We start from the raw sequence: 10,926 nt of genomic DNA on the forward strand, positions 1-10,926 counted from the left end.
AGGAGACTGGAGAGGTTAGGATAGCATCTCTACCCTTTCCCCCTCCCCCTCTGAAGCACCCTTGCTAGATGGGCTAAAAAGCCCATCTAGCAGAAAATGCAGGGAAGACAGGGAAGCGAAGATTGCTTCTGCTGCTTCTCCCACCTGGCATTGGATGATTGGGAGCTTCTGATCACGGAGGGTGCAATTGATAGGATTGCTCCCTAACACTTTTTGGGACCTTTGATACAAATCCACACAATCACCAGAGGTGCATACATGCACCTATCAACACAATTGATTGCTTGTTGACCATCTTGCCTATATTCAGATGGGCCAGGTCTACACCAAGCAAGATATAACACTTTGAAAACAGTTTATGGAGTGTGTCCTGGGTCCCAACAGTTGTCACTACTGTTATAAACTGTTTTAAAGCAGTAGTGTAGATCCTGCCTAGGTTATAAACTTCTCTGGGATAAAATGAGATGTTTGTGGAGGTGTTGCGGTGTCAAACATATAACATCCACTGCTTTCCACCCCCAAACAAATGGGCTAGTTGAAAAATTCAATGACAAGAAAGAAGTTATAGAGCTGGCACACACAGGTTTGGCTGGAGCCCAAACCAGGCAGAAAACGTGGTGTGATGAAGAGGCTAGAGACCGGAACTTTAGATTGGAAGTTAAAGTCGTGGTCTTCTTTCCCAAAAAGAATAATCAGTTCGAGGCTGTTTGGGAGGGACCTTGCATTATTCAAAATAAGACTGGAGCCCATTCCTCTATTAAGTCATCTGCTGATAGAGTGAATGGGAGAATGTTAGAAGCAGTCAAAGAAAAGTTTATTCTGGCCTCAGACGCTTCAGAGGTAAGAGATAAAGCAGAACTGTGGCAGACAGGGACGATGTGATCCATCCCATGGCCTACTACAGCAGAAAGTTGACAGAGAGAGAGAGAAGCTGTTCTGCTGTCCAAGAGAAGTGTCTGGCCAGGATGGATTTAAAGGAAGGATTTAAGGTTTCTTCAAAGCTAAGATATCCATTTTTATCAGACAGAGACTTAACCTTAATAAATAAAATGGTACTGGGAGTTTTCAATTGAGGTCAGGAGTGGTAAACTTGATATTTTATCATATGTATCTCACCACAGACAAAAATATCCTGTCAGAGAATTGTATCAGCGCAACCTCTGACTAAGGTAATATGTAACTTTCACAGCGAAGGACCTCCGAGGTGCTTTACAGTAACCACCCTCTGTCCTGTTCACAAATAAAATCCTTTTTGACTTCTGTCACTATAAATGAACAGAGTCTACTTCGGATCCCGACGCTGCCACCACTTAATATGCCACGACACATGCTCTGAACACCAGACCTCACGGCTGCCACCACTTATTATGGGGCGACACAGGCTCTGAACAACAGACCCGGCCGAGGCTACTCCCTGCTCAAGCCAAGCACCACCACTTGGTACGTCTGAGGCAAGGGATAAAGCCCACCTTCCTCCAAACTATGTGGAGAAAGGGGTTTAAAATGGAGAATGGATTTTCATATATATAATAATAATGCGCTGTGAGTTATATCTGCTGAAGTGAATGATTGTCAGAGTGGGTGTTAAATGTGTAAACTTAAGATGATAAATGCCAAACAGACATGTGGGCTTTTTGTGGTAGTTTATAAACAAAACAAAATTTATTTTTAAAAGTTCATAAGCTTTGTTTCAAATAACAACATTTAAAAACCTTTTTGAAACCTTTCATACAATCCTGTCACTCATTCACATACGCGCTTTCCTTTTTCTCACACAATCACTCTTGAACTTTCTTTGTTCTCAGTATTGATTAATATACATCCACTACGTGCACACTACACTCTAAAGACACCACTCACTACACTGACTCTCAAATTTCCCAGAACTTAAGTACCATATACACAGAGAGCACTACAGACTCTAAGAGAACCTAACAAGTCTCCCTGAAAAGCCTTCTGAAAAGAACTCCCAATCCCCTCAGTCATTCCCTTATATATCACTCCTCCCCCCTCCCAAGACATTCTAACTCCGCCCACTCAGGCCAACATTCTAAAAACCACAGACTTACAAACTGCAGACATACATTTGGAATTGACTTGTGAGGTGTAACGCCACAGGCTGGCTTGAGCCATGAGACTAAAACATGGATCGAAAATCTTCAACGGCGAAGGCCTTTTTAATGCCAAAACAGATGAGGCATTGGATTCTATCCATAAGGCCCGTACAACGGCTAAAAGGATGGGCTTTACAGCGCCACCGATCCAGTATAGGCCTAGACGTTGGTCCAGGCAACCATTCTTCCAGCAACAATGCCCTAATTACGATAAGCAGCAGAGGCAACAGCAGCAACAAATCCAAAAGAAACGTAGCTACCAACCTCGGTACCAACAAGTCCGACAGCAGCCAGATTTTGGCAAGAAACAGCACCTTTGACTACCCTTACCCATACCTACCACCCTTCGGTCACCGACTTCAGCATTACATTCGACATTGGGAATCAATAACCACGGACTCTTGGGTCCTCACCATCATCCGCAATGGATACAGCATCGAGTTCGATACCATCCCTCCTTTTTCGGGAGTAAAGATAACAGCACCATCTATTCCACTTCTCCAAGAGGTTCAAACGCTCTTCAACAAGGGAGCAATCTCCCACATACCAATTCCCCAAATCAATCAGGGGTTCTATTCCCGTTACTTTACTGTCCCGAAAAAAGATGGGGGTCTTCGACTAATATTAGATCTGAGACAGCTCAACACCTTTATTACTCCCCCAAAAGTTCCATATGATCATGGTGACTTCGATCCTTCAATTAATCCAGAAAAATGTATGGTTTGCTGTGATAGACTTGAAGGACGCATATTTTCACATCTCCATTAGAGAATCCAGCAGACTTTTCCTCCAATTTTTAGTTGGGGACCAACCCTTCCAGTTCAACGTCCTCCCATTCGGACTTGCAACAGCACCTCGGGTGTTCACGAAGGTGATGGCAGTGGTATGTGCTCACCTCAGGCAACAAGCGATCTCTGTCTACCCCTACATAGAAGACTGACTGCTAGTGGCAGAAGACAGCGCTACCTTACAGGAAAGCATTGCCACTACCCTGCAACTCCTCGATTGCCTGGGGCTCTGGGTGAACCTAGAAAAGTCTATCCTAAAACCCCAAACAAGGATAGACTTTATAGGTGTTACCCTATTGTCGGTAGATGGAAGAGCCTACCTTCCAACATCGAGAGCCATAACCCTATGCGACCAAGTACTCAATCTCAGAGCTCGACGCCTTACCACTGCGTGGTCGATACAGAGACTACTGGGGCTAATGTCCGCGACCACCGCAGTCATCAGGTTTGCGAGGTTACGGATGAGAATTCTGCAGAACTGGTTTCTCAGAACCTTCGATCTCCGTACCAACCCTCATCGGACTCGACTGTCTCTACCACCGTCAGTGCGGTCGTCCCTTCTATAGTGGACACTGCACAAGAATCTCCTTCAAGGAGTTCTCTTTCAAGCCCCAAGTCCAACGAAGACGATTGTTACCGACGCCTCATTACTAGGATGGGGCGCTCACTGCGGAGTGCACCAGGTCCAGGGCAAGTGGTCTATACCACAGAAGACTGAGCATATCAATCACCTCGAGTTACTGGCAGTGGAGAAGGCATTGAAAGCTTTTCTCCCATCTTTACAGGGCCGCAGTGTGCTTGTAGCCATCGACAACACTACTGTCGTCTGCTACATCAACAGACAGGGAGGCACAAGATCTCACCCCCTAACAAGATCAGCCCTTCTAATATGGAATTGGTGCATAAGGAGAGACATCTTCCTAACCGCCGTCCATGTTGCAGGGAAGACGAACACCATAGCAGACTTTTTGAGCAGATCGTTCCATACCGACCACGAGTGGGAGCTCGATGTCGAAACAAGGCAGGACCTCTTTCAATACTGGGGTACCCCCACTATCGATGTCTTTGCCTCAGAAAGCAACGCAGTATGTTCAAAATTCTGCAGCACAGCAGGCAAGAGCAGACATTCCTTAGGGGACGCGTTCACCAGGACGTGGAAAGGAGCTCTACTCTACATGTTTCCACCCTTCCCACTGCTAACACGTGTCCTAGCCAAGATCCAGACAGACAAATCGGACTGCATCTTGATAGCCCCTTGGTGGCCTCGACAACCGTGGTTTTCCACGGACCTAAGACTATTATCCTTTAAAGTAGCATTCCTCGTAGCAGTGACTTCTGCTCATCGGTCAAACGAGATTAGGGCGTTAAGAGTCGACCCACCTTATTTTACCTTTCACAAGGAGAAGGTGATACTCCATACCGACATAGCCTTTCTACCTAAGGTAGTGTTGGTCTTTCATACTATGCAGGACATTGTACTGCCTGCATTTTTCCCTAATCCGTCAACACCAGTGGATCATACCTTACATCTTTTAGGTGTTAGAAGGGCTCTTGCCTTCTACAAAGCAAGGACAGAAAACTTCAGAAAGACAAAACAGCTGTTTGTGTGTTATGGGGAACCTCGTAAGGGTCTTCCCATATCTTGCCAATGTCTTTCCCACTGGATAACGCAGACAATTGAGATGGCTTACGCCTTATCTAATCTGCAGCTGTCTAACACCGTGACAGCTCACTCCACTAGATCGCTAGCAACTTCAGTGGCTTTTCGAAGGGGTGTCCCTCTACAAGAAGTGTGCAGGGCAGCAACGTGGTCAACTCCGTCCACGTTCATCAAACATTATAACCTTGATGTAAGGGCACGACAGGATTGTTCCTTTGGAAGAGCGGTCCTGTCTGAAATATTAAGATGACACACCAACCCACCTCCAGGTATGTCAGCTTGCTAATCGCCCATATGTGTGATGCATAGAGACCACGAAGAAGAAATGCAGGTTGCTTACCTGTAACTGTAGTTCTTCGAGTGGTCATCTATGCATTCACACAACCCACCCACCATCCCCTCTTGGTGGTGTATTTTGATATATATATATATATATATATATATATATATATATATATTATTTGAATTACACTTAATGATTTTTATACAAAGTTTATGGGACCACAGTGTCGGACTCCTGTAAACTGAGGTATAGGCGGGAACCGCGTGCACATGCGCAGTGGTACCGGGGATGGTTCCCGCCTAAAACGTTATTTTTAGCTATTTGAGGTTCCGGTTGAGGTCTCAGCACAGGTGCAGAGCCCATATGTGTGAATGCATAGATGATCACTCGAAGAACTACAGTTACAGGTAAGCAACCTGCATTTCTTGTGGCTGATGGGCATTCTGATGGCCTTTGTTGTCTAAGCTTTAGCGATTTAGTGTTTCATTGGCTGGGCACCTCGTACCAGGTTTTTTTTTTAGTGTGTAGTTGGACACAAAATGTGCAGTTGGGGGGGAATGTGCAGTTGGAAATCTGATAATGCGCAGTTGAAAAAAGTGGCGAAAAATAAGACGTGTTATGTGTATGTGTTGATTAAGGACTTAACAACAGACAAAGTCAGGGATGGCATGTAACACAAATTATATAAGGATGCAGGTGAAAGAGCCCTTGATGGTGTGACTGATGTTGTTGGGTGCTGTGACAGTGTTGCCTGAATAGATGTGGGGGCAGAGTTGGCACTTGGGTCTATTGCATGGTCTGGTCCCTCTGTCTGTGTTTCTTTTCCCTGTGTACTATTGCTGGTTAGCATCCGCTTCAGGTTGGGAGGTTGTCTGTAGGCCAGGACTGGTCTGCCTCCCAAGGCTTGTGAGAGAGAAGTGTCTGTACTGATGATGGGTTGGAGTTCATTGAGGATCTGTTGCAGTGGTTTCAATTGGGAGCTGTAGGTGACAACCAGTGGTGTACTTCTCTTGCTCTGTCGTCCTTCCTGGGTACCCGTATGGCCCTGTCAATATGTCTTTTAAGTTTAAGGTGCTGCTAGTGTTGGTGATAATCTGTTTCATCGTGAAAGAGAAATAATGTGTTTGGCTTGGGCTGTGGTGGGGGTGGGGTGTCTGACAGGGCATTGGTGCAGTTGGAAAATTTGCTTTAAAAAAAACCCTGCCTTGTACAGTGGGAAAAAAAGAGGGAAGTTGAAATGGGTGGATGATAGAGCATTGGGAGTGGGGTTGAAGCAGCGAAAGTCCGTTTGACCGACTCGGCATGATGGAGAACCATCCTGAACCTATTCTTTCATCAGCAAGACCACCCTTCAATGCACATGGCCCCAAGAAGGGACGTTCTGTGACATAGCGCGAGGACAGCAATACACAGGGATGGAAAGGCGGTTTTATTCCACGTGGAGAAAAAAATACCACAATTTCCCCACCCCAGAAAAACACGGAAAATGGAGGAGAGGTTGCGGGATGAACAGGCGATAAAACACTGGTGTGATGGAGCCCTCAATTTCCCAAACTTTCCAAACTCTTTCCCTGTGGTAAAAGTTCATATAGCCCCCAAATAAATTCATCACCTGTCACCAAGATCCACCTTGCCAGAGGTCTGTTAATTGTCTCTCTACCAAGACTTTTGAACTTACCATGATTGTGATGCCAAATGTGACATCACAAATGTGACATCACAGTCTGTACTTGCAGTCAGCCTGGGCTATCTCCATGACGACAGTAGTGGCTAGTAAACCTCTGCAATTAGATAATCCTCAGATGCTTGTCTATCCAGTAAATTTGATGTTTATTTCTACTCCCATAACCTAAACCTGTGGTAGAGTTGTGTATAACCCACATGCCTCCTTTCAGTATTTTAAATCCAGTTGACCCAATGAATTTTAACGATTGAATCCTCACCCAATAAACTCTTCTGAAAATTGATTCACCTTGAAAAAAAAATCCCCTCCAAGGTGTTTTAGAGCATTTTAAAATTCAGAATCCTAAAATCATTTTGAAAGACTCAGTCTCTATGGCAGCCCACCCCCCAACCTTTTTGAACCTTTGGGCACATTTGGGAATTTGAGAAAATGTTCTCAACATCACCACAAAATGACTAATCAGTGGATCACAGGTTTGGCATCTATCTGTTGTGTCTATGGATCTTAAGGCTGTGTTTTATTCAGCAAAAACTTTTGTTTCTATTGAACACCGCAATGCCTCTATCATAAGGGGTTGTCTAGTTCAACCGATTGCTGGTGGTGCAATACAGAGAATGCTTCTTTTACACATATATTTTGGCAATGTCCGGTAGTTGCTTCTTTTGGGGAGGAGGTTATTAGACAGATAATTTTTGTACTGGAACAGGCTTTAATATTCATTGTTGTACACACTCTTTTAAATTATATATCGGCTTCATGGAAATTAACAAATGGATTCTCCAAGCCTTTTTGACAGCTAAAAGACTTGATATTACAACTTTGGAAGGATACTCACTTTTGATCCACTTTTGTTAAAACCTCAATATAGTTGCTAGAAAGTTGTATGCATTTCATATGTATTCATTGCTATGCATATTTACAAATCCATGTATGTATATTTTAAAAAATGGGGGGGTTTGCAGGTCCCCACAGGTACCACATTGTTCTTTATGCGTTATTGCCCCTTCCTTTTTATACAGCTGGTTCCCCTATATCATTTTATTCAATACATTTCAAGACACCTCTTAATTCCAAACTCCTCCCCTATTTATTTATTTATTACACTTATACACCGCTCCCATAGCCAGGGCTCTCTGGGCAGTTTACAGAAATTCTAAAATTGAGATAAAAACAAGTATACAAAATTTAAAACTCTAAAACACAGAACATACACACATAAAGCATTACCCTATGGTAATACAGCTCCCAAATAAATTCATCACCTTTCATGCTACAAAGATCCATCTTGTCAGAGTTCAGAGTCGGTCTGTTAACTGTCTCTCACTATGCCAAGATGTTTGGGCTTATTCTGTTTGTGATGTCATGCATAACATCGGAATATCCATGTATGCAGTCAGATGAGGCTGTCTCCATGCCAACATCTGTGGCTAGTAAACTGCCATCTTGGCCCTGTGGGGAAGAAGAAGGACCGAGGGGACAGGAGCAGGCAGAAGTAACATCGGGGCCTGCTCCTGCTGGACTCTTCCCCCCCCCCCACAGGGCAAACTGCCATCTTGGCCCTGTGGGGAAGAAGAAGGACCGAGGGGACAGGAGCAGGCAGAAGTAACATCGGGGCCTGCTCCTGCTGGACTCTTCCCCCCCCCCCACAGGGCAAACTGCCATCTTGGCCCTGTGGGGAAGAAGAAGGACCGAGGGGACAGGAGCAGGCAGAAGTAACATCAGGGCCTGCTCCTGCTGGACTCTTCCCCCCCCCCCCCACAGGGCAAACTGCCATCTTGGCCCTGTGGGGAAGAAGAAGGACCGAGGGGACAGGAGCAGGCAGAAGTAACATCGGGGCCTGCTCCTGCTGGACTCTTCCCCCCCCCCACAGGGCAAACTGCCATCTTGGCCCTGTGGGGAAGAAGAAGGACCGAGGGGACAGGAGCAGGCAGAAGTAACATCGGGGCCTGCTCCTGCTGGACTCTCTCTCTCTCTCTCTCTCTCTCTCTCTCTCTCTCTTTCTTTCTCTCTCCTCCCTCCCTCCCTCCCTGACTCCTTTTCCTTGTGTGTCATGTCTTTATTAGATTGTAAGCCTGAGGGCAGGGACTGTCTTTTTTGCTAAGTGTAAGCCGCTCTGAGAGCCTTTTTTGGCTGAGGAGCGGGGTATAAGTATGATAAATAAATAAATAAATAAATAAATAGTATACTTCTGCAGCTATATATCCATCAGCCTGGCTATCCAGTATGTTTTATGTTTATTTTTTCTTTCATAACCTCAGCCTGATGAAGAGTTGGGCGTAACTTGACAGCTTGCTTCTAGTGTTTTAAAAACTAGTTGATCCCTTGTATCTTTAAGAATTAATCCTAATCCTTTGTGCTTTACCATTCAATAACCCTTGCTGTGAATAAATAAACCCTAAAAAAAATCACCCTCCCATCTCTTTATAGCATTTTAAAATGTAGAATATTTTATTGTGAAATGCTCAGTAAACATTCCAGGAAGAATGACAGAAACAGCACTAAGTTTGGCAGTGACTAACAGGTGGCTAGTACACGTCTGATTATTGGTCAGCTAGCTGGAATGAGCCATTGAATATGTACGACCTGAACTGCACATCCCATTGGGATTGGGTTGGAACTGGAGCAAGGAGAAGCTGGGCAGTTACACAGGAAGGTCAATTGGGGACAGAGTCTGTTGCAAGCCAGGCTGAATTGAGGAGTGGAGAAGGAGCAAGGAGCACACAGTCACCTAACATAGGCTTGCGCAGCACATTTCATTAGAATGTGCATTCAGGGAATTTTATTTATTTGTTTGTTTATTTTTAAGGTGAACATTTATTGAATACTCAGTCATAAAGGACATTATTCTTATTCATTTATTTATTAAACACTATAGACACTGATGCCCTACTCGATGTTCAACTTGCCCAACTGGGGCATGGCCATTGTAGGTGAGGGGAGTGGGAATGAGGAGACACTCCCCAAGCCCCAGCATTGGTGGGGCTTTGTGGTGACACCGGCTGGAGGAGGGTCTTACGAGGCAATATTAGCTTTTGGGGGCCCTTTTCTTGGCCTCTTTGAAGTGTGGCTCCTGGCAGAGAGACATTGAGCTTCATCCCTTGTACCTGATTCCTTGAATTATCCCCTACAGCGCTAAGCTGTCACCATTGTTGTTGTTGCTACCGGGCGGCAAAATCCTTTGTATACCAGGAAATGGGGTTAAGGGGGGGGAAATGTAAAAATAAATCATTAAAAATCAATGGTTAACCCAATCTGATTCAAATTTGGTATGCTTAAAGCTCTCCTTAATATCTATTACTGTGCCAATTTTGATGTCTTTATCTTTAAAGCTTACGCAGATGTAAGTATTTGTTTAATTTTTCTTCAAATCCTGCTCCTGTGCCCCAGTGGCCGCTCGGATGATACGCTCGAAAACTAGTAGCAAAATACGGCAAGTCTTTTGCCTTTATAGCACAATTAAAGCAGGATGCATGGGAGTACTTCACAAAAAAGCAGATTATAAGCTGGAAAACTTCGGAGTCCTTTGCACGCAGTTTGCAGTGATTGCACAGTATAACATGGTGTGATAAAGCGAATTATTACTTGAGACATTAGGGTGTGCCTGGGCACACCCAGCACACCCCTTACACACACCTATGGCACTTAAGGAAAGCTGATAGATTGGAGGGCAATCCTGGATTTAATGGTCTTACAGTGGGCAGGCGGGTGGGCTTTAGATGACCTTGCGCATTAGCTCAGTTGTGAAGCACACAACTAATTTTTATTCCCCCTCCCTGAACCACTACCATTTTATGTTTTGCAACTACTACATTTCTGACCCCTGTTTACCAACCCCAGTCTTTCTGACTTTATGGTGGTGGGTTGCCGCTGCAATGATCTAAACCCCCACTGTTTTGCTGCTGCGGGGAGGGAGCAGCTAATCTTGATGCCTCAGGGAAGGCACTGGTCACATCCGCTGTCCTCTGCTGGGGTGGATGGCAACCAATCAGGGGGTGCCATCCGCCCGGCTACACCTCCGTTGCGACTCCAGAGCGAGGCTTAGGGGCTGTCTTGACGTCATATTGTGCCATCCTCACCTTCGGTAGAAAGCCCCGGGTGGGTGTGCAATTGCTGCTGCATTGCATAATCGATGCTGCACCACCACGCTTCCACCCCAGGGCTTTCTGAACATTTAGACAGGAGAGATACTAGGAGCAAGGCTGGGGAGCTCTACGAGCAAAGCCAGAAGTTGACTGTTGTCTAGGTCCAGTGAATTCCCAACACTCCTCACAGGGGAATTCTCTGAGAAGGCTTACCCTGGCGCCTTGGACATATCACTTGTTACCTCTTCTCCAGTTTAAACATAACTCCTTCACCTTTACTCATAGGACATGTTTTCTCCTCACTGTCTTTCCCAA

General features: G+C 45.1%; 1 protein-coding gene across 1 annotated transcript in view; it reads left to right on the forward strand.

Moving 5' to 3' along the window:
• Positions 1 to 10,926, forward strand: part of EIF4A3 (eukaryotic translation initiation factor 4A3) — a 428,365-nt gene that overhangs the window by 131,792 nt on the left and 285,647 nt on the right. The gene's annotated exons all lie outside the window — the stretch shown is intronic.

Source organism: Elgaria multicarinata, chromosome 4, assembly GCF_023053635.1.
Source record: "Elgaria multicarinata webbii isolate HBS135686 ecotype San Diego chromosome 4, rElgMul1.1.pri, whole genome shotgun sequence".
NCBI lineage: Eukaryota > Metazoa > Chordata > Lepidosauria > Squamata > Anguidae > Elgaria > Elgaria multicarinata.